Source organism: Stegodyphus dumicola, chromosome 1, assembly GCF_044657685.1.
Source record: "Stegodyphus dumicola isolate Sdum_Otavi_A_Nest chromosome 1, ASM4465768v1".
Lineage (NCBI taxonomy): Eukaryota > Metazoa > Arthropoda > Arachnida > Araneae > Eresidae > Stegodyphus > Stegodyphus dumicola.
The window spans coordinates 13,844,183-13,867,014 of NC_140768.1; positions in this window are offsets into that span (position 1 = coordinate 13,844,183).

Consider the following 22,832-nt stretch of genomic DNA (forward strand, 5'->3'; position numbering starts at 1 on the left):
CCGCATAATTGAAAGCATCACACATCGCTGAATGTGCTGTATTGCTTCTACAGGCAATTATATTCCATATCAAAGGTACTTTTACTATAGGAAAATGACATCTTCGATTTGTTCATTTTATTCATGTGCTAATTTCTATACTACCATAATTATCTGGTAATTTCTTTTTATGTTGTTTGATACCTTACTATGTGTTGTATATTGTGGGTAAGTTTCATATAATTCTACATGTAACTTTTTCAGTAATCGTGATTTTTGTGATATTTCCTTAATTTATCATAACCGGTGCATATAGATTTCGTAGAACTTACAAATTTTTGATTAACAAACTCTACGATTTGAAAACGAGCAGTAGAAACACTTTTCGAAATAAAAGCATTTTTGTCTCCAAAGAGCGAGACTGTTGCCACTCGGAAAAAATGAGTGTAAAAATTAGTGTTTTCAGAGTTTTTAATTAATATTTCCGTTGATTAAAGTCGTACGACGATGGGAACAGTCGAAATGACTTCCCAGGAATTTTTGGAATCGGGAATAATGTATTTAATGTATGGCAATGCTAATTTTATTTCACTGCAAAACTTAGAAATATTTTATTAACAAACTCCACGATTTGAAAGCGAGCAATGGCAACACTTCTCGAAATAATGCAGATTTTTATATCCAGATCGCGAGACTGTTGCCACTCGGAAATATGAGGGCAAAAATGAGCATTTTCGGAGTTTTTAATTATTTTTTTTAGAGAAAAGTGGACGTCGACCTTTCCCAGGACCTAAAAGAGAGTTGTAAAACGTTTGTTGATGCTAGCTATAATAGTGACTGAATTAACCGCCAGGAAACAAGCACAGAAACGGACAGATATTCTTCTTTATAGAATACATAACTATTCAATACTAACATTATTCCACACGAAATGAGGTGTGAAATATTCAATTTGTATAGAAAAAATTACGTAAATATAAAAAATATGCTTTTCTTTTATACCAAAAATAGTTTTATATGACAGATGTCACATTTATTCTAAAAATAGCAAGAATAATGGATACCATTTTCTAAAGGATTTCTTTCTTCCATTATTGAACAGAACGTATGTCTGTTTTCTCTTTTATTCAATAATACTTTCATTGATAATAACAAATTGAACTCACTGAAGGGGATTGTATTTTTCAGATGAAACATAAGTGGCTTATAGACATTCAAAGGATTTTTTTTTTTCAGCTTTAGCTTTGAATGCGTTTTGTGCAACTAGACAATTTAAACATCCCGTTTTAATTTGAATTAATGCTTTAAAACTATCGATATATATTTGTTTTATCTGCAGAAAGTAATTTTAAGTGTTCGTTTCATTCGGGTCACATTTTAGGTAAAAAAGAAGTGTATAATCCATACGGCTTACCATTTCTAGTTACATTCCAGATTTTAATACTGTTTAATTCAATCAGCACAATGGTGTAAGTCATGCAAAGATATGTTGGACATTTTGCTAATCATTGATTCTCTTCAATAAATAGTTCTAAATATATACGAAAGGAAGACAGAAAAAAGTTCTCGAGCATTTTAGAATTCGAATACTTTTGTTACAAATTTCAAAGTATGATTTCTATTTTTCAATTGCTTCTGACGAAATAAATTGAACTAAAATAGTAGCTATGATTTTAACTGTAAAGTGTAATAGTAAAACTAATTATGCAATAAAAGAAGAAAAACAGCCCGACTTTAGTTCAGTTCCACCCTCAAATGCTGCATGGGCGTTTACGTGGTTTTTCCCATGTGTAACGTATATATGAGCCAGTTTCCCTTGGAAAGCCCTCCACGAAAGGCATCCCTCCCTTTAGGCAGATAGCCCTCGTGTGCTTTGCCATAACTGAATAATCCAATCCACCCTCAAATGAGTGAAAGCACCCTGTGGAGATGAGATCGAGAGTCTCCCACCCCTCTTTCCCTACTAGTAACATCTCAAGAGGACTTTCGGCTTTTCATATATTTAGAGTGCCCCCAAGCCGCACAGACACTATACATTTAGAAAAATCCATGCCTTCACTGGGATTCAAACCCGGATCTTTCGGTACGGCAGTGAGAGTTACTAACCTCTGTTCCGGCTGGGTGGCTTAATTATTGTATTTCTGGAGATATTTGAATAACCATATGGTTTAGCTTTTCTTATTGTCTAAAAATGATCCAATATCTGGTTTCGTATTTTTTTCTTGAAAATAGTTAGCTGCTCTTTAACCTTTTGAGGCCGGGACTTTGGTAGCAGTAAAAGCTACCAAAGGACGGGGAATCTTGAACCGAATGCTTTCCCCCCCTTTAAGAAATCACCTCCTATTTGCAACAAAGATTCTTGTGTGTAGTTTAATGGATTCTCAGAGGGGTGCATCTATGTCGCAAAAGGAAGACCTTTGAAAGAGATAAGTGGTTAAAATCCCGGGGACATCAAGTTTGACATTTCACCCCACTTTTCAGCCTCGAAAAGGGGGGAAAAAGACATGGCCACTAAAGTGGAGAACCCCGTCTTTTCAAAGAGAGAACTCTATGGCCACTATAATGGCCATCCCGTCTTCAAAAGGTTAAGAGCAAATACTCTGTTATCTTCGAAATAAATAATTTTTTCCCCCCAATACATTCCAATCAGCATTACAACTTCTTTCCTGTGATGAAAAAGACTAAAATATAGTACTAGCTGTAATTTTTACTTTCGCTGTAAACTTTCTTCTCTGCTCATAAAAATTAATAATTATGTGGGACCATCGTCCCAGAAGAAAAGTATCGTTTCAGAAGCTTTCCTGTTCTTAACTCTCACCATACGGCGTACAAAAAAACATATCTCTATAATCGCTGTTAATTTCTTCCTACACTTTCTTCAATTTTCTGTGGATTATTCATCTTGAATGAATAAAATTTATAATACTCATGACAGTTTTCATCTCTGCGTCAAGTTTAAGCATAGAAACACCTGCTGGTAAATTTTCTTGGTAAAAGATACAGTAGAATGAAGATGTAAAAATACTTTTTTTTTTTTTTTCAAATTATATATTTGTTTTAATTAGGAAATAAATTCCTTCTTAGATCTCCGCCTTGACAGAGCGCCCTCTGGCACAGGTAAACTAATTTCTTTATTTCAACGCAGTTCTCTTCTTGAGATAACGCTACTAATATTACCGATAAAATCTTTGCTTATTGTTAGACACTTCAGGGGAGTTAAAACCCTAAAATCTTCAAAAAATTGTGAGTTCGGATTTTTGCATTTTCAAATTCTCTACACTTTTATCTTTCTCAAAATACCATTCTTTAATCTCTATGAAAATTAGAACTGTAAAAAAATCTAGTTTTAATTTGTCATCTACTGCTTTCATCAATGAGGATTTTTACATAAACACGCGTTTTTCTCCAAACGTGATTTTTTTATACTCGATGTACCTTTTCGCAGGAACTACTGCTCACAGGTATCTAACTTTTTTATGGCTTATTTATTAGGTTCCCTAATATTTACTGAAATAAGCTTTTTGTAATAAACTTAGAAAAAAAATTTTTTAATTTTTTTTGTGTGAGAAAAGTGCTAAATTTTACTGTGCCTAACAAAATATCCTGTAATTTACTCTAAAATTCAAAATGTTTCAAAAGTTCATTTCAGTATAATCAAATAAATATACTTTAATTACAGAAAAAAAATTCAAGCTTGTATCTACAGCAGATTTTGAGAAAAGGTACATCGAAAATGGCCAATTTAACATTGTCGGTATAGAGGTTTCTGATACCCCTTCACAGGAACGAATTTTAAAATACACGATGATCACAGAAGCACTTCCCCTATATATGAAATCCAAACCTATCGGTACGATCAATCGAAATGAAATTGCAGACTGTGTTATTTGAAGTAATGCACTTGAGATAGCGATGATTACGGTTACAATTACAAAGGCTACGATTACGGTTACAAAGGAAAATAAATCTAGAAATTTTCGAATGGGAACGCCCATGTTTTTTCTGCGCAAACTGATCAGCGCATCGAAAAGCCATAAATTGTGTTGGAACAATACACGTATGAGAAAAATGGGCAGACGGGGGTAAAACATTTGTAAAAAAAGAGCATTCTAAACCACCAATTGCAACACAAGACAGTTGAGGGAAAAGACTTTTATTGGAATTACAATTTTTCAACGTATCCACCTTCACAGATGATAAGTCATTGCATGCGGAGATTGACGAAAGACAACATTGACGAAAGGAGCATGGCATCTTTCAATTCTGACAGATCTCGTGGTTTTCATGTGCGCACCTTGGATTTAAGATAACCCCAGAACCAGATATCAAGGGGGGGGGATTGCGGTAGCCACGAAATTGTAAAGTTACGAGAGATGATTATCTTCAAACATTCTGCACGCTAAAAGCCTGTTACCTCAATAAAAGTCCCCCCCTCTCCTGTCGCGCGGTGTCGTTGGTCCTTTACAGTGCTCTTCTTTCAAAATGTTTTTACGGCAGAAATTTTCATCATACGTATATCGTTCCAATGACATTTATATTTTTTATAATCCGGTGATCAATTTGCGCACGAAACAAATGGGTGTTGCCATTCGAAAATTTCGAAATTTACTGCGACCGTAGCCGTGAGAGCTCATTTGTTTTAAATCACCACAATTTCAAGTGCATGCTTCCAAATAACAATATCCAAAATTTAACTTCGGATGGCTCTGCGGATAGGCCTCTAGCATGCATATATCGGCACGGTTTATTTATGACAACCGTCTGCTCACTTCAGTTTGTTTAGCATAGCATATGCCGCCGAAACGGCATAGCGGTTAGTGTCGCTGCCTGCGGTGCCAAAAGGCCCGGGTTCGATACCCGGAGAAGGCATCGATGTTTATAAATGTATAGTGTTCGTGCGGCATGGAGGGGGAATCTAAATAGGCGGCGAGCCAAAAACCGTCTGGAGAGGTTGGTGTTAGCGGAAGAGAATTGGGAGACCCTGGGACTAGTCCCCCCGGGATGCTCTTCATCAAAATTGGAGTGGGATTCAGGTAAATCGCACTGCCACCTGTAAGGTAATGAAGGCTGTTGCCAACGGCAGGAGTAAACTTCGCTCCTTGCCATGAGAAATTTCGTGGGCTTGTGCTAGTTCAAACAAGTGAGCATTAGCAACAGCAACAGCATACTCTAGGCTAATGGATTTTGTTATCTAATTATTTTTAAGGTAAAGGGACAGTGCCACGTCCTCCGTCACTTATCACTTTTGCATTGTTTTAAAATTTTTGAAATACCAATATACGAATCAGTGGAAGAATAACGATATTCGTATTTTGTCGTATTCTCTGTTATATGCCTGTGTAGTCTGTCGTATTCTCTGTATACAGTACATCGCTTTCAGGCGTATTATATAAGCTGAGTTATTATTCAAGGTCAAACTGCAAAGGTTAAGCATGCCTTTATAATTAAAACTGAAATTGCTTCGGAGAGATTGAAAAAGAAAACATCGCAAGAAATACATTGGTAATTCAAAATGGTATATGTAGGAAAAATGCATTTACTGTTTCAAAAGGCAAAATGTAAATCTGCGTTTATGCTTTTCTTTTGAAATTTCATAAAATGTCAGATTTTCAAGAAATTTAAGGTAGTTTAAATTTTGATTTTTCGTATCTTGAGCATTTGCTTAAAATTCTTTACGTGTGAATTTGATATAATCTTAATAAATAACAAGCAATTTATAAATTTATTAAGTATCAAACGCTATGTTTTTTTCATGGCAAAGCATATACCTGAAGTATTGCCCACGGCATACAGCAAGAGAATCTTCACGGTCAACTCCACAGAAAGTGAGTATAGGTTAAGATGTTCAGTGCCTTGCGAAGTTACACTGGTGTGCAAAAATTAAGGACGAGACGGTTTTTTCAGTATAACTTTGTACAAAAGCTTTCCAAATCAACACATTTAATACCGTAAGATCCCCAATACATAAGGACATGAGTAATGTAAGCAACACTTCCTAAAAGAGAAATCAGAGGGATAAAAAGAAGCTTTATTGAAAAAGTAGCATGGAGCGCAATGCGACTGAAGGCCGAAACATCCCTGTGATGGGTGTCCAGCAAGAAACATCCGGTCTTTAAGAGGGGATATGATCTCCCCTGACTGCTAGGCAGGTTTCACAGCTTCTGCCCATGCTGAGTATGAGGGTGTCAATGAGTTGTTGAGGCATTGCTGCCCATTCGTCTTGCAGCGCCAATCGAAGCTCCGGAATCGTTACTGGTGGTAAGGTACGAGCTGCCAAGCGTCTGCCTAGAAATTCCCATACATGCTCGATGGAATTGAGATGCCGGCCAATCCATACGTTCAATATCCTCACTCTCTAAGAGCTGTTCGGCAGCTACTGTGCGATGACATGGTGCATTGTCGTCCATGAAAAGGAACTGCGGACCCATAGCGCCTCTAAAAAGACGCACATATGGAAGAAGAATCTCATTACAATAACGGGTCCCGTTGACTGAACCTGCGTCGAAGATGTGAAGGTCTGTACGACTACCAAGCATGATGCCTCCCCAAACGAGAACACCGCCACCTTCATACCTGTCCCTTTCAATGATGTTGGAGGGATGATTGCGGCTTCCCCGCTCTCTCCAGATGAGTATGCGATGAGAATCGCTACTTCGACTGAATCTGCTCTCATCTGTAAAGAGTACTCGTCCCCATTCATTGTCTCTCCAATTCCGGTGTTTCCGGCACCACAGAGAACGCCTTCTCCGATGGGCAGGCGTTAGAGGTACACACCGTACACGGCGTCGTGCAAACAGACCACCACCGTGCAGTCTTCTGGCCACGGTAAAACGCGATATCGGTCGTCCAGTCGCCTGTGTCGTGTGTCTAGCGATTTCTCCCGCTGTCTGCCGCCTGTTTCTTCTGGCCTGTAAGGCAATATACCGGTCATCTGCGAGTGTCGTTCCTCGTGGACGACCCCTACTAAACCCCCCGGATAGCTGTTCCTGTAAATTTTGTAAATATAACGCTGATTTTTGTTGTTTGACTTCTGAAAATGCTTTATACTACTCAGACACTCCTCTATTACGTCTACCTGCATATCTGCGCATGTGCTACCGTACATCACCTTACTTAATCTCCTGATTGGACTTTCTGTCCGCTCTGCCTCTTCGTTCAGCTGATATGCTAATTTTTCGACTTCGTCCTTAATTTTTGCACACCAGTGTATAATGAAATTCCCGTCAAGCCACGTGCGCTGCTTAGAAGCGCGATGGTATTGTGGTATAGCAGTGCCAAGTGCACTTCTAAGATTGTTAGTTAAGATTCGATTTTTTTTTCTTTTACTTTTTTTTTTTGCATTCAATTATCAGTGAACCCAGTGATTCCGTAATCTCTGTGATGCCTCGAACTAAGAAGGGTGCAGTAAAAAATCTTTTTTACGTTAGAACGTGAAAATATCAGTTGAAGTAGTTGATTGGATTATTTCGATTATTAAATTATGGCAAAGCACACGAGGGCTATCTGCCTAAAGGGAGGGATGCTTTCGTGAAGGACTTTCTAAGGGAAACTGGCTCGTATACACGTTACACATGGGGAAAACCACGAAAACGCCCATGCAGCCAGCCCGTTCGCGGGATTCGAACCTCGGACCGAACTACCAGTGTTCAGCGTCTTTACCGCTCGGCCGCTGGTGGGCTTGAAGCAGTTGAATGTCACCTCATAAACTGTCGGGCGAAGACATTCCATCTAGTAGTATTGCAACTACTACTAAAAACCAACGACACAAACTCCAAAATGGACCTGATAAAGTCTCTGCAATGCGAAGATATTACAAATTATGCTACGAAACAAATGCACCAGAATGCGGTTCAGAAATGACCAGAAAATGGACTAAACAAATTATAGAGTCATTATGTATTTTTGATGCAAAAGAAATGAAAAATTGGCAATGCCCTCGCCGGGGCTCGAACCTAGACCTCTCGAATACCCGGCGTTACATCACAAAGACATGCTGGAAGGAGAGAGAAAATACTTTATATTCTGCCCCTTTTAAAGGGCGAATGGGTGCTAGGGGACGCAATCGCCAAATCTCTGTGGTGACGATTATTTGTGCACCACGTCTTAGATCGGGCGATGTAGAGTCAATAGGATTTTTTTTAAGCAAGAATCTACAGAATCTTTAGCAGATCGATAGAAATGTAACTAATTTTAAAAAAATTCCTCGTAACACAATACTCTACGTCCCTTTGCTGCCTCTAATTTCTCCCATTTCCTAAAATGTTTGCTCCAACTCCAGTTTTTTTAAAAGAATAATTAAAATAAATAAAAGCAAAAACAGAAGATAAATGTTAAGCTCATTAAGTTAAATTTGTTATCCTCAATGCTTTTTTATCTAACTGGCTAAAACAGATGTTCGTAAACGAAAAACGAATCTCTTCGCCAAACGTGAATTAAAACCAATAATACAATGTTTATAATTTTTTCGAATAAAACCGAGATAACGGACTACGTAATTCTGTTAGTAATAATTATTCCAAGTTAGAGTAGCTCTTAGTTTGAAATTTTATTGTGTGGAATTTTTATTTAGCTTATTTAAGTCAAAACATATTAGAAAAATTTGATAAATGGAAGCGTTATTCATAAGCGACCTTTAAACGCATAAAAATGAATAACAAAGAGATAAAAAGTTTTGTCATCTTACTAAAAAAATTTCATTTTGACATTTTGCGTTATTTATTTTAATGGCGAAGCGAATCACTTTTTAAATTGTTGCCACCAAATATTACAGCGATGTATTATGTTTAAAGAAATTAATTAATTAAGAATCTGCATAAATGTAAGTATGTTTCTCGCATTGTGATAAAACAACGGTACCTAGAGCCATCCAAATTTGAATAATGTACGTCTCCACCCGAATATGGGCTTCTGCAAGCTCAACAATGGCAACACTGTACCAAAAAAACAATGCCAACACTGTATCAAAAAAGAAAAATCTCCAGCGCGCTTGACTGTGTATCGGAAACTCTAAACATATGCTCTTTTAAACATTTTGCTATATTGCTTTTGAATTAAATTTTATGGTTTAATTGCGAAGGCAATTTGCCCAGAAGGACTATTAATTTCTTCTTGGCATTTTGCGTTGATTCATACAAGCGTTGTTTCATTTTAACATTTTTGCCACCAAATATTATCACCCTGTATTATATTTGAAGAAATTAAATAACGAAGAATCTGCATGAATGCGTGTGTTATAAAACAACGATACCTAGAACCATCGAATTTTGAATAACGTAATCCTTTTGTGAATATGGGCATCTGGAAGCCCAAATTTGAAATTTGGAATTTGTTTTATTATCGGTTTCACATTTTCTAAAACTTTAACAAATTTTTAATAAACAAACTGAACGATTTCAAAGCGAGCGATGGCAACGTCGTACAGAAAAAAACATTATCCCCAGCGCGCGAGACTCTGTGTCGGGAATTCTAAATATGCTCATTTAAAAATTATTTTGCGATATTACTGTTGAACTGAATTTTAGGGTTTAAGTGCGAAGAACATGATGTTTAATAAATAAAGGTAGCACGCAAAATGTTAAAAAATGCCCTTTTGGACGTAATTTAAAATTTATTAGTTTTTATTATTATTATTACTTCCTTGTACGAAGTAAAAAGGAAGTACTGTAATCGCGAAAACTTTCAGGCAGCATATTTCAACGAAATTATCCATTTTGACCGCTATCGAATGCAATTTAACGATGTTTTTGCGTCATATCTGTACGTAAGGACTAAATAAAAGACTCTTTTCCTTCAAAAAAATTATAAAACTGTTTTAAAATTAATTCTGAAGAGAATTTTTCGTAGCGTCTGTACGAACGTATGTACGTTCGTGCGTACGTACGTATCTCGCATAACTCAAAAACGAGTAGCCTCAGAACGTTGAAATTTTGTATATAGGACTGCTATAACATGTAGATGTGCACCTCGTATTATGGTTGCACTCGGCCGCACCAAAGGTATAAAAATATATTTATATATATATCCACTCTGTTACACGGCTCAGTGATCTCAGTTTCTTTACCCTTATTATATCTTGGTAAATTGTACATTTTTTGCTTTAAAAATGATTGAATTATGTTGTTTTTATCTTCCGGTTAAGGATTTTATGCCTTAAGTAAATCTGTGTGCAATATTTTTAGAATTATCATCAATTTTAAAGTTGTTTAATTGCCGCTAAGCCTTTTTTAATGGCGGCCATTGATGTTTACATTTAAAACAGGAGACTAGTGGATTTGTTGCCAATCTAGAGAAACTTAGGTTCGCGACAACAAAGATAACGCCTTCATTTATTATTTAAATCATGCTTAATCCTTTCTGGAATTTTTTCGAGGAAATAAGCGTTTAAGATTTACTTCGTAATTTTTAATATAGATATTTTGAGTTTTTATGTATTTTTGCCTTCTCGCGAAGTGAGAACTGAATTAATTAAATGAGAAATACTCAATCGTCAGTGAAAAACTCTTTCTTTTTTGTTTTGTTTGCTTAATTTCTTTTATACATCATTCTAGCTTTATTATAGTATTTGAATAGAACATGTGGCAACGATTAGATAATTCTATTCTTTAAATGATATAAATTTTGTGCATTATGAGTTATAATATGAACGAAATATAATACTGAAGTGGAGTCATCACTTTTGCGCAGCACAAAACGTGAGAATTTTAGCTGATTTTCGAGTTTTAATCAGTCAAATTGTTTTTGTCATACATATATGAAATTTTCAGTGTGTCATCTTTATACATAGATGATTATTTTTCTTTATTTATTTTAATTAATAGTGTATAAGAATTTGTTTTATAAAGAAAAAACTAACAGTGTTTTCAAAAAAATTTGAAATTTGTACTGAAGCTCTGCGCGCAAACTGACAGTAGTACAAATTTAGTTACAGTAATAATTTTTAAGTGAATCTAGCGCCAGAGTGTTGCTATGGTAAACAAATACTAGAATGAATTTTAAAGAATGCATTTAGTCTATTATGGTTTATGCGCTGTCGGCGAAGTAGATTTAATTCAATCCAATAAGTTTAAATGAAATGCAGGAAAATGCGTATAATTTAATATTCCGTACAAGGAAGTCATGTGGTGTACACATCAGATTTTTATATAAAAAGTAAGTGAACCCATCATCAGAAACTTAGCATGGTAATGCGACTTTGAAATGTTTTATTATTACATCACTTTTGATTCTAACTTCTGCTTGTACCATATTTCAATCTGGAATATTTCTAGCGTAATTGTTAGTTTTGTCTAATAAATATATCTGCGTTTTCAAAATAGCATTCTTAATTATATTTTAAATCGACCAAAATTCAAATTTATTTACACAACGCACGTTTAAGATATTTATGTACCTTAAACCCTTTTATTTTTAGGTAAGATTTTATATACATAACGCATGTTTAAGGTATTGTGCTTATACACTTTCCTTTGCTTTATAATTTTATTTCAAAAGCGTCATTATAGTTTTTTACGCTAAAAATGTTTCTTTCCTAGCTTGTAATATTTATCAGAAGTCAATTCTTTAAAAAATAAGATTTTATATATGCACTACATGTACCAGTAATTGTCACTGATAAATTTAAGTAACACACACTGCTTAACCCTTTGACCCGCGCGATATTATTTTTATAATTTTTTTAACTAAAAACTCTAGAAATTGAATATTATGATCCTAGAGACAAATAATATATGAATTTAAAAAATCTACTCTTGCGCATTGTTTTGTGGGTGGTGGTCGCACTGTGAAACCACCGCGCGTCTAGAACTTTGAAACTTACCTAGGTTAGTAGGAAAAAAAAAACTTACCTTTTTCCGTGCGCGTTTCCAATAAATAACGAAATTTACATTTTTTTTTTCTAAATGCCTGTAAGAATGGCATAATATATATTTTACATTAGTTTACAAACTAATCGTCAAAAAAAATTTAAAAAATAAAGATTTATGTAATTTTTTTATAGCACTGAAAGTATAAGTACCTACATAATAAAGACGTTTCGCTACATGGATTAAAAAACTCAGTAAAATAAGGATAAAGACTCTGCGTTTTTTTTTTAAATTTCAAAGAACAAATATTTTTTGTGACGCTGTTCAAAGCATGTTTTGTCTTTTTGATACACGCATAGACCCATATTATATGTTTTGCAAATGTATCTTCTTCTATGATGTTTCTTGCTTGTGCTACAAAATGTGCACTGATTGGATCTAAATTTCACCGGTATATGTCAAGAGTTATTTAGTTTCTTTTCATCTCGCACATGACATTTGTGGTTTTTTATGTTAATGGGGGTCTTTTTGGCTTTGGTACGGAATATTTTTAATTTAAATAAAACTTTACGCGATTCCTATTTTTAATTACAGCAAAGTACATTTGCATTAAATTTAAAACACAGGAAACAATTTATAAAATCACAATACTAGCTTGGGGAGCAAGTATGTTGAGGTTAGTGAAAATTCTCTGGAAAAGAAAGACCTTTTTACTGGGCAGGTGCATGCATTGTTTAGTAATAAAATAACTCTGTGATTTCAAAACCCCTTATCTATATCCCGGTAAAAATAAAGGTTACGTGGCCAGAGCGGACAGTGGTTACAGCGGACACTGCGAAACTCATCGTGGTCAGAACGGACACATTTTTTCCCCCCATCATGGAACAGATAAAGGGTGCAGATAAATAAGTAAATAAATACTTTTATAAATCACAAATATAGTTTAAAACAGTATTTTAAGTGGCAAATCTCTTTCACGTGGGATAACGTTTTTTTTTCACCGAAGTTTTCTGTTTTTGCACTCAATTATCGAATTACAAGGATAAATACATTTTTGCCAATCAAATTTAATTATTTATATTAAATTGTTAAGGTATTATAGTGCAAATGCATTTTAAACATAGCAAAATGTAATAAAAATAAAAACTTTCAGAGAAATATTTAAAAATTAATAGTAAGTAACAATACAATGAAGGGTATAAACGAACTCCAGAGATTTTGTGGAAAACTGTATTTTAGAGTCAAATAAATGTTAGAATAGATGCAACTGCCATAAAATTAATTAGTTTCATTAATGTAAGTAAAAATAAATACTAAAAGTAAAATAATATATAAAACAGATACAAGTAAATAAAAGAAAAATAAATACAAGTAAATAAATACTAATTAACCTTTATTATAAAGGCATAAATATCATTTACCATTGGATTTAGTCCAACCTAGTTACAAAACTTAAAGATTTCAGACATTTTTCTAAATTGTTTGATGTTTCGAATTCCTTAAGGATGTTTTCAATTCTTTCATCCAATTTTACGTATGCTTTTTTCCTTTTTATTCCAGGGTCGCCTAATTCTCTGGATTTGAAATTAAAAGACACTTTTTGTGTTTCTTCTTTTAGTATTCTGACTAATAAGTGGACATTAGGCTGGTTTCTGCCAGTTATTGCATTTAATTTGGAATTCCACCCTTCAACAGAATTATTTGTCCTATGACGCTGTCCATATACGTTCCATACTTTAATGGGCATATTTGGATTGTCCATCCACTGCTCGACAAAATAATCAATGAATGTGGTAAGTTTGTCAATGCTAAAAGCTTTTTCCCATACAATGCTCCAAGCATCATCTATGTGTTCCATTGGCAAGTAAGCTAATGCAGAAATCATTCTACAAACATTTCTTATATCTTCGTTCTCTTTATATTCCTTTACTAGACCCACTTCATGTATCTTACGTCACAAACATTGATTAAAATGAAAGTTACAACCGGAAATAGTTGAACTGGGAAAGTCTAACATACAACTATTGATGGCTGCGGCTTCAAAATCCAATTTTATAATGTCCGGCTTCCACTTAGGGCACCAACGTTTCACTTCCTGAAGCATTGCAATGTAAGTTGCTTGTATCTTATCAGGCAGAAATGCAAAAAGCGCTGGGTAAACGTTGGTCTCAGTTGCTGTACTCCTAAAATCGACGTGTATTGTATATATTTGAGCAAATTGTTTCGGACAACTTTTAAATGTTCCATCTAAGAAAAAAGTCTTTCAATTTTACAAAAGGTACATAGATTCTTCTCCTCCAAATACTAAAATCCTGTTACCTTGGTCATTTTGAAAGTCTAAGCGAAGAAAGTGTTCTCCATTAGAAAGCAAAAGTGTATCGTTTGCAAACTGAATGTCATTGGCATTTTGGGGATTTTGAGTAGCTCCCAAAGCCTTTCTCCTCTCCTTACATAAAGCAGTTTTGGCATAGGAGTATGTCGGTATTTTAGCAACGAAATCATAACCTTTCTGATATAATTCTGAAAGTTCTTCTTGAAATATCTGGGGAACGGGAACTGATGTTTCTTCTCGGACTCTTTTTCTGCAAGTCTCTAACTTCCTTTTAACTTCGATCTCAGCAACGTTGGGCGGGCAGGTATGTTCAGTTTTCTTCAGTACTTCGTACTGAAAATTTGTCTTCACGTTTCCTTTTCAATGATGTGTCTTTTCTTTTACACATACCCAACTCATTCCTAATTTATTTTTTCGGTGTAAACGGTGTGGGTAATCATCTACAACTAAACATTCTTTTCCTTTTTTTGTAGAGAGTAATTTTGTTGAAATGGCTATGGGTTCCATCACAGATTTTTTCGACGATATAAAACGACATACACACTTCAGGATCGAAAATCTACTGAGAAAATCAGAAAGGCCTTCTCTCTCAAAAGTATCGGCTTATCTCTACAGCAGGTGGAAAGCTCGAAACTACACAATAGATCACATTTGACTGATTAGGGAAATAACACAACAGGTGCAAGAATGTCCGCTCTGCCCAAGCCCAGCTCCCCTCCCGTGTCCGCTGTAACCACTGTCCGCTCTGACCACGTCCGCTCTAGCCACACCACCAAAATAAATATTCCTATTTGAGAAGCAAGCAAACGCCATTGTGAAGAGCAGTGGTTTCAAGGCGCGACCACAGAGCCTCTAGAGGATTGTAAGCTTTGTGACACAATGCTCTAGTGGCGCAGTGCTCGCGCCCTGAAACCGCAAAGCAAATGTCATACATAAAGAGGTTTTTTTTTTTATATGCAGTTTAATTATTGCTACTTTTTATTGTTTATAATAGAAATCATGATGTGCGATGAATAACTTTTGAAATTTAAAGTTGTTTACATTAATAAAAGGAAGTTATTTTGTCTCATTGAAAACGAATTTTAAAAGGCATCCGATTTGAAGTACTAAGACCTAAAACATGTATGATTCTGTAGTCATTTTGTGTTATTTAGAGGTCAAAGATCAGTAATCAATTGATTTTCACTCAAAAATTTCGGAAGGCAGAGGAGAAAAAATTTCGAAATTTGGTGGTTTCAGGGCGCGACCACCGCGCGTCTAAGGGTTAATGTATTACATTTATTTAAGCAAATAATTAATTTAGAAGTCCAAAAACAATTTGAAATTTGAAAATATAACGCTGAATTTTGTTGACTGACTTCTAAATTAAAACTACATAAGAGTTGAACTTATATGGTTTATAATATGGGAATGATGCGACAATCGGGGAGAGGAACTTAATAAAAAAGGCGTTTACTGCAGATCGAATTTTTTTGCCTTTTAGATTTTTATTCTAATTCCAAATTTCAGCCAAGAAGTATAATTCTCTCAAACGGACCTGAAAGTTCTGATTCGAAAATAATCATCCAAATATTCTATACATCCTTTTATTATATACCAATAACTTTATTGGTTTGATCAAAATCGTAAAAACAACCTTGTATTTAGCGTAAGTATATTGAAACACTCAATCGATTTCGAGGGCAGCTAAAGGTCCCTCCTCATCAGGAGAAAGAAATACCTGAGGAGGGACTTGTGGAATGAGGAGGGACCTTTAGCTGCCCTCGAAATCGATTGAGTGTTTCAATGTACTTACGCTAAATACAAGGTTGTTTTTAAGATTTTGATTGTCGCATTAGCATGTTTCTCTTCTAGTCTTTATTGGTTTGGTTTAGTTTATTGCAGCAAAAGCCTACTAATGGGTGGTATGCCTTCTTGGAGGACATTCTAAGGGAAATTGGCTTGCACACACTTTGCACATGGGAAAAATCATAAGAATGTCCATGCAGCTATCCCGTTCGCCTGGATTTGAACCCAGGGTTGAACTACCAGTGTGCAGCGACTTTACCGTTTGGCCGCTGGTGGCCCCAATTACTTTACTATTGAACCTATTGACAGTGATTTCTATAGCAATGAATCTACCTATATTTAGCGCTTTGGAATGTAGTTAACTTTAGCAAATCCTCACAGATTTAGCGATTTTTAGGATTTCTGAAAAGGTGTGTTATGGTGTACTGAGAATACGGCAAAGCACACTAGGGCTATCTGCCTAAGGGAAGGGATGCCTTCGTGTAGGACTTTCTAAGGATTTCGGAAAAGGAGCTTTATATTGGCTCAGAATTTACTGAGGTCTTCTTAGATAGCCTTTTATATTAAAAATGAAAATTTTCATAATCATGCTTGTAGAATTGTTACGAAGTAGTCTTTCATTTACTAAAATTTTATAAGTTTCTGTTTTCGGATTTATAAAGTCTATTAAGTGTAAACTAAACATTCAGAATTACAAATTTTAAGTCTCACAAATATTTCACAAGAAACTTTCTAAATCTTCGCCATATTATTTTCAAGAAACAGTCTTTGCCATACTTGTTTCTGAAGAAATAATCAGAATTCTTTCTTTCTGCTAAAACTTTCAGCTCGAAATAACAAGGCAACCCTTTTTCAAAGAGTACGAAACGTGAGTCCCTGAGACATTCTAAAACTGTTTCAACTTCCAGAATACTGGAAAAGTGAGAGTGCTGTATTATTATCATCGTTGTCAAAAACAGGTTTCGCTCGGAAATATACTTCTTTTATAAAAGGGAATGTAAGCTTTTGTCTATTCTTTTTTAAGTAAAGTAAATCCGCCATCTTTATTTATTCATATTTCGAATTTTCCAAAACTATTCTTCGTAATAAATAAATTTAAAGTTATAAATGTATGATCTGTTATTTGAAATGAAGGAAATGGTATCTTTTTTTCTATCTTTCTTTTTTATATTTTCCATTAGATTAAAATGTGTAAAATATCCGTCATTTTTTTTAAGTCTTTCGTAACCGCAGATTTATAATTACTAAAATGGTTCAAAAATGACGGAAAATTTTGCTGTTTCAATAATATGGTGCTGTAAACAGAAGATAATAGTATGTTTTTACATCACACAATGTCTGATCTCAAATACGCCTTTACATATTACAGGCCCACCAGCGGCCGAGCGGTAAAGTCGCTGAACACTGGTAGTTTGGTCCGAGGTTCGAATCCCGCGAACGGGCTAGCTGCATGGGCGTTTTCGTGGTTTTCCCCATGTGTAACGTGTATACGAGTCAGTTTCCCTTAGAACGTCCTCCACGAAGGCATCCCTCCTCTTAGGCAGATAGCCCTAGTGTGCTTTGCCATAATTAAATACACCAAACACCTTTACATATTACATACTCTACGAAAAAGTACTAGAGTCAAAGTCAAAACTCGGAACCTTTTCATACGTAATTATTAAGTAAACCATCAGTGTTTTTAGAAACGTTAAACAAAATGAAATAATCATATGACAGGGTGTATCAGTATAGTGATGACAAACGTTCGGGAGATATAGCGTATACCTGAACGATGGGAAATCACATAGGAATGCATGGTCGGAATGCTTTCCAGGGGCGGTAGTAAAGACACAAAAGTCAAGAAAGAAAGGACACAAACTGTAAAACAAAACATGTTTTATTATGTTTAGTACAGCAGAAACCTATAAATAAGAACAAAAACAAAAAAAAAAAAAAAAACCTTATGTCTACACCACATGACTTCCTTGTACGGAGTTTTAAACTACACGCATTTTTTCTTGCATTTTGTTCAAACTTATTGGATTGATTAAAACCTACTTCGCCGATAGGGCATAAACCACAATGGAATAAATGCATTCTTTAAAATTCACTCTATTTGCTTAACATAGCGACACTCTGGCGCTAGGTTCACTTAACAGAATTATATTTCGTTCATAGTATAACTCCAAATGCACAAAATTTATATCATTTAAAGAATTATCTAATCGTTGCCACATGTTCTATTCAAATCATATAATAAAGCTAGATCATATAGAAGAAATTAAGCAAACAAAACAAAAAAGAAACAGTTTTTCAAAGGCGGTTGAGTACTTCTCATTCAATTAATTCAGTTCTCACTTCACGACAAGGCAGAAATACATAAAAACTCAAAATATTTGTATTAAAAATTACTAATTACTAAAAATTAAATTATTAAAAATTAAGTAAATCTTAAACACTTATTTCCTCGAAAATAATCCTGAAAGGATTAAGCATAATTTAATTCGCAATAATAAATGAAGGCGTTATCTTTGTTGTTGCGAAGCTACCTTTCTCTAGATTGGCAACAAATCCACTACCCTGCTGTTTCAAACGTAAACAAGCAATGGCCACCATCAAAAACATTGTTAGGCTTAGTGGCACTTAAACAACTTTAAAATTGTTGATAATTCTAAAAATATTGCATACAGATTTACTAAAGGCATATAAACCTTAAGCGGAAGACAAGAACAACATAATTCAATCATTTTTAAAGCAAAAAATGTGCAATTTACAAACATATAAGAGTAAAGAAACTGAGATCACAGAGCCGGGTAACAGAGTGGATATATATATAAATATATTTATATACGTTTGGCGCAACCGATTGCAACCAAAATACGAGGTGTACATCTACATATTATAGTAGTCCTACATACAAAATTTGAACGTTCTGAGGCTACTCGTTTTTGTGTCATGCGAGATACGTTCGTACAGACGCCACGAAAAATTCTCTTCAGAATTTATTTAAAGCAGTTTTATAATTTTTTTTTTTTTTTTTTTTGGACGAAAAGAGTCTTTTAATTTGTTCTTACGTGCAGATATCACGCAAAAACATCGTTAAATTGCATTCGAAAGCGGTCAAAATGGATATTTTCGTTGAAATATGCTGCCTGAAACTTTTCGCGATTACAATACTTCCTTTTTACTTCGTACAAGGAAGTAAAAGTGATCATCATCAAAGAAGGTGTTCGAAATTAGGAGGCGGAAGTTAGAGTCACCAACCACTATCGCGTTTGGGCGAAAATTATACTACAACATTTGCAAATGACATATTCCTGCTGATATTATACAAGTTCTAAACAGATTTTAACCACACAGGACGAACAGATTAGTGATAATATAATTCCGGGTTGTGATCCTAATGTAATAAAATTTTAACTTTCGGATTTTCAATACAAAACGTAATGTCCTACTTCAGTTATTTAAGTTCTTTAGCATGTTTACTGAAACATGTTATTACTAAAATAATGTTTACTCAGAAGAAAAAAAAACGTTTAAGAGATATTACGTACATTATTACTTCCTTATTACAAAGTAAAAAGGAATTATTGTAATCGCAAAAAGATTCAGGCAGCATATTTCAAAGAAAATATCCATTTTGACCGCTATCGAATGCAATTTAACGATGTTTTTGCGTGATATCTGTACGTAAGGACATAATAAAATAATCTTTTCCTCCAAAAAAATTATAAAACTGCTTTAAAATGAATTCACAAGAGAATTTTTCGTCGCGTCTGTACGAACGTACGTATCTCCCATAACTCGAAAACGAGTAGCCTCAGAACGTTGAAATTTTGTATATAGGACTGCTATAACATGTAGATGTGCACCTCGTATTTTGGTTGCAATCGGCCGCAACAAACGTCTATAAATATATTTATATGCATATCCATTCTGTTACCCGGCTCAGTGATCTAAGTTTCTTTACCCTTATATGTTTGTAAATTGTACAATTTTTGCTTTAAAAATGATTGAATTATGTTGTTCTTATCTTCCGGTTAAGGGTTTTGTGCCTTTAGTAAATCTGTATGCAATATTTTTAGAATTATGAACAATTTTAAAGTTGTTTAAGTGCCACTAAGCCTAATAATGTTTCCCATGGCGGCTATTGCTTGTTTACATTTGGAGCAGCAAAATAGTAGATTTGTTGCCAATCTGGAGAGAGTAAACTTCGCAACAACAAAGATAATGCCTTCTTTTAGTATTGCGAATTTAATCATGCTTAATCCATTCTGGAATTTATTCGAGGAAATAAGTGTTTAAGATTTACTTCGTAATTTTTAATACAGATATATTGAGTTTTTAGTATTTTTGCCTTTTCGCGAAGTGAGAACTGAATTAATTGAATGAGAAATATTGAATCGTCTGTGAAAAACTTTTTTTTTGTTTGTTTTGTTTGCTTAATTTCTTTTATACATCGTTCTAGCTTTATTATAGCATTTGAATAGAATATGTGGCAACGATTAGATAATTCTTTAAATGATATAAATTTTGTGCATTCTGAGTTATAATATGAACGAAATATAATACTGTTAAGTTAACCTAGCGCTAGAGTGTCGCTATGGTAAACAAACAGAGTGAATTTTAATGAATGCATTTATTCTATTGTGGTTTATACGATGTCGGCGAAGTAGATTTAATTCAATCCAATAAGTTTAAATGAAATGCAAGAAAAATGCATATAATTTAATATTCCGTACAAAGAAGTCATGTGGTGTACGCATCATATTTTTCTAGTACAACTCACTTTTATAATGAACCTTATCCGTCCTATTCTATTAAACATATTGCAACAACATATACTGCCAGAGACGAAGAAACGTTAAAGATATAAATCCTCGTGATTAATTAATTCTTCCTTTCGTCTCCAGAAAAGAATTCTCCAACAAAATATCACAACATCGTAAGTCATTTCAGACATTCGAAGACCATAGAATAGTTGCTTCAAAGAACATCAACATTATAACAGGTCGATGAGCGAAACCATTACTCAGAGACGCAAGGAAAAGAACAATTAAATCATCCAAAGACCGCAGCTGCAGTTCGTCAACAACACATGTTTATTGTCTTCCGGACTTGGAAAAGTATTGCCCGATCCGACAAAACCCTTTCGGCAGTTTTGTGCTCTGGTCTCCTTCATGCGATTCCAGTAGTAATGGGCACGAAGACATTTCCTTGGAACATTAAGGAATTGTTTCTTTCTCCCTGCCCCTCCCCCGAAAAAAAAAAGCTTTCGCTTTGTTAAGTGGATTTGGAAAAGGAAATTCGCTAACATGCATCGTATTTACTCGAACATAGAACGGGTTTACATAGAAAGCGACCTTGCATTTTCGGAGCTATTTCAGAAGAGAGAAAGGAGCTGATTTTATATAAAAATGACGAATATGGCTTTATATAAAAATAATAATGTGTTTAATGTTTGACAATGCAATTTTTATTTTATATTTTGCAAAACTTACAAATTTTTATCCCAAAGGGCGTTAACCCAAAAGGGCTATTAATATCGTTCTGACATTTTGCGTTCATTCACTTTTCAAACTGTTGCCACCAGCCCTGTGTAATATTTAAAGAAATTAAGTAAAGAAGAATCTGCATAAATGTATGTATGTTTCTCGCATTGTGATAAAAGAGCGGTACCTAGAGCCATCCAATTTTGAATAACGTAATCCTCCACCAAATTTGGGCATCTGGAAGCCCTAATTTGGAATTTTTTTTTTATCTGTTTCATATTTCCTCAGAAATTAAAGAATTTCTGATTAACATACTCAACAATTTCAAAGCGAGGAATGGCAACACTGTACGGGGTGGAAAAAAACATTTTTTTCCTTCTCCAGCGGGCGAAACTGGGTATCGGAAATCCTAAAGATATGTTCATTTTAAAATTATTTTGCGATATTATTGTTGAATTGAATTTTATGGTTTAAGTGAGAAGAACATCATATTTGATAAATAAAGGTAACACAAAAAACATTTAAAAAAATCGCCCCTTTGAACGTCATGTAAACTCTGAAAGCTTTCAGATTTTTGCTTAATTAAATTCTACTGTTTGAAAGCGAACAGTGGTAACACATTTCGAAACAAAAGGCGTCTTTAACTCCAGCGTGCGTGACCGTTGCTACTTGTAAGAATGTGCTCGAAAATTAGCGTTTTTAGTTAATATCTCGGCTGATTGCAATCGTGCGAAGATGAGAATGGTCGAAATGGCTTCCTACCAGTTTTTGGAATTCTGGGATACCTGTCTTGAAACTCATCTTTCTGCCGTTCCGGAGGGGATGCTGTTAGAAACAAACAAAAAAACAGACAGAAGCGCACATATTTTTAAAAGTACAGCCTAGCGGGCAAGCCAGGCAGACGAGCGGGCTACGGTCAAAGTGGTATTTATATGTTCTATGTACTGAAAATAAATTATTAATTCAATGTACCATATACAGACTTGCTACATTCTACCAAAGCAATATTTATGAGTTCTATGCACCTGAAAAGAAAGTGCATAAAAACATTTCCAGTATGAATGAAATCCGTTCATTCTTTCCAAGCAACAACCAATTCGTAAATAATTGTTTTGTTTCCAAACCAGGTAACAAAAAATTTGGACATTTCGGGTTAATATGCATACTTATAGACACAGGGCCCGAGAACATCTTGACTTTGTACACGGATAAGTAAAAGACAGACACGTTGGATGAATCACGATTTCTCATTCATCAGGTCGATGATCGTGTTAGTGTACACTGTCTTTCCAGGCGAACAGTTGTTCCCCTCTCTGTGGTTTTGCTTTGAAAGACGTTGTCATGGAGGACTCTGAGACCCTTAGTTGTGGTAGAACAGACCATGAAAGCTACGGACTACCTGCTTATAACTGCGGAATCAGTTGCACCCTTAAGGGCCGTTCGCACTGGGGTTTATCT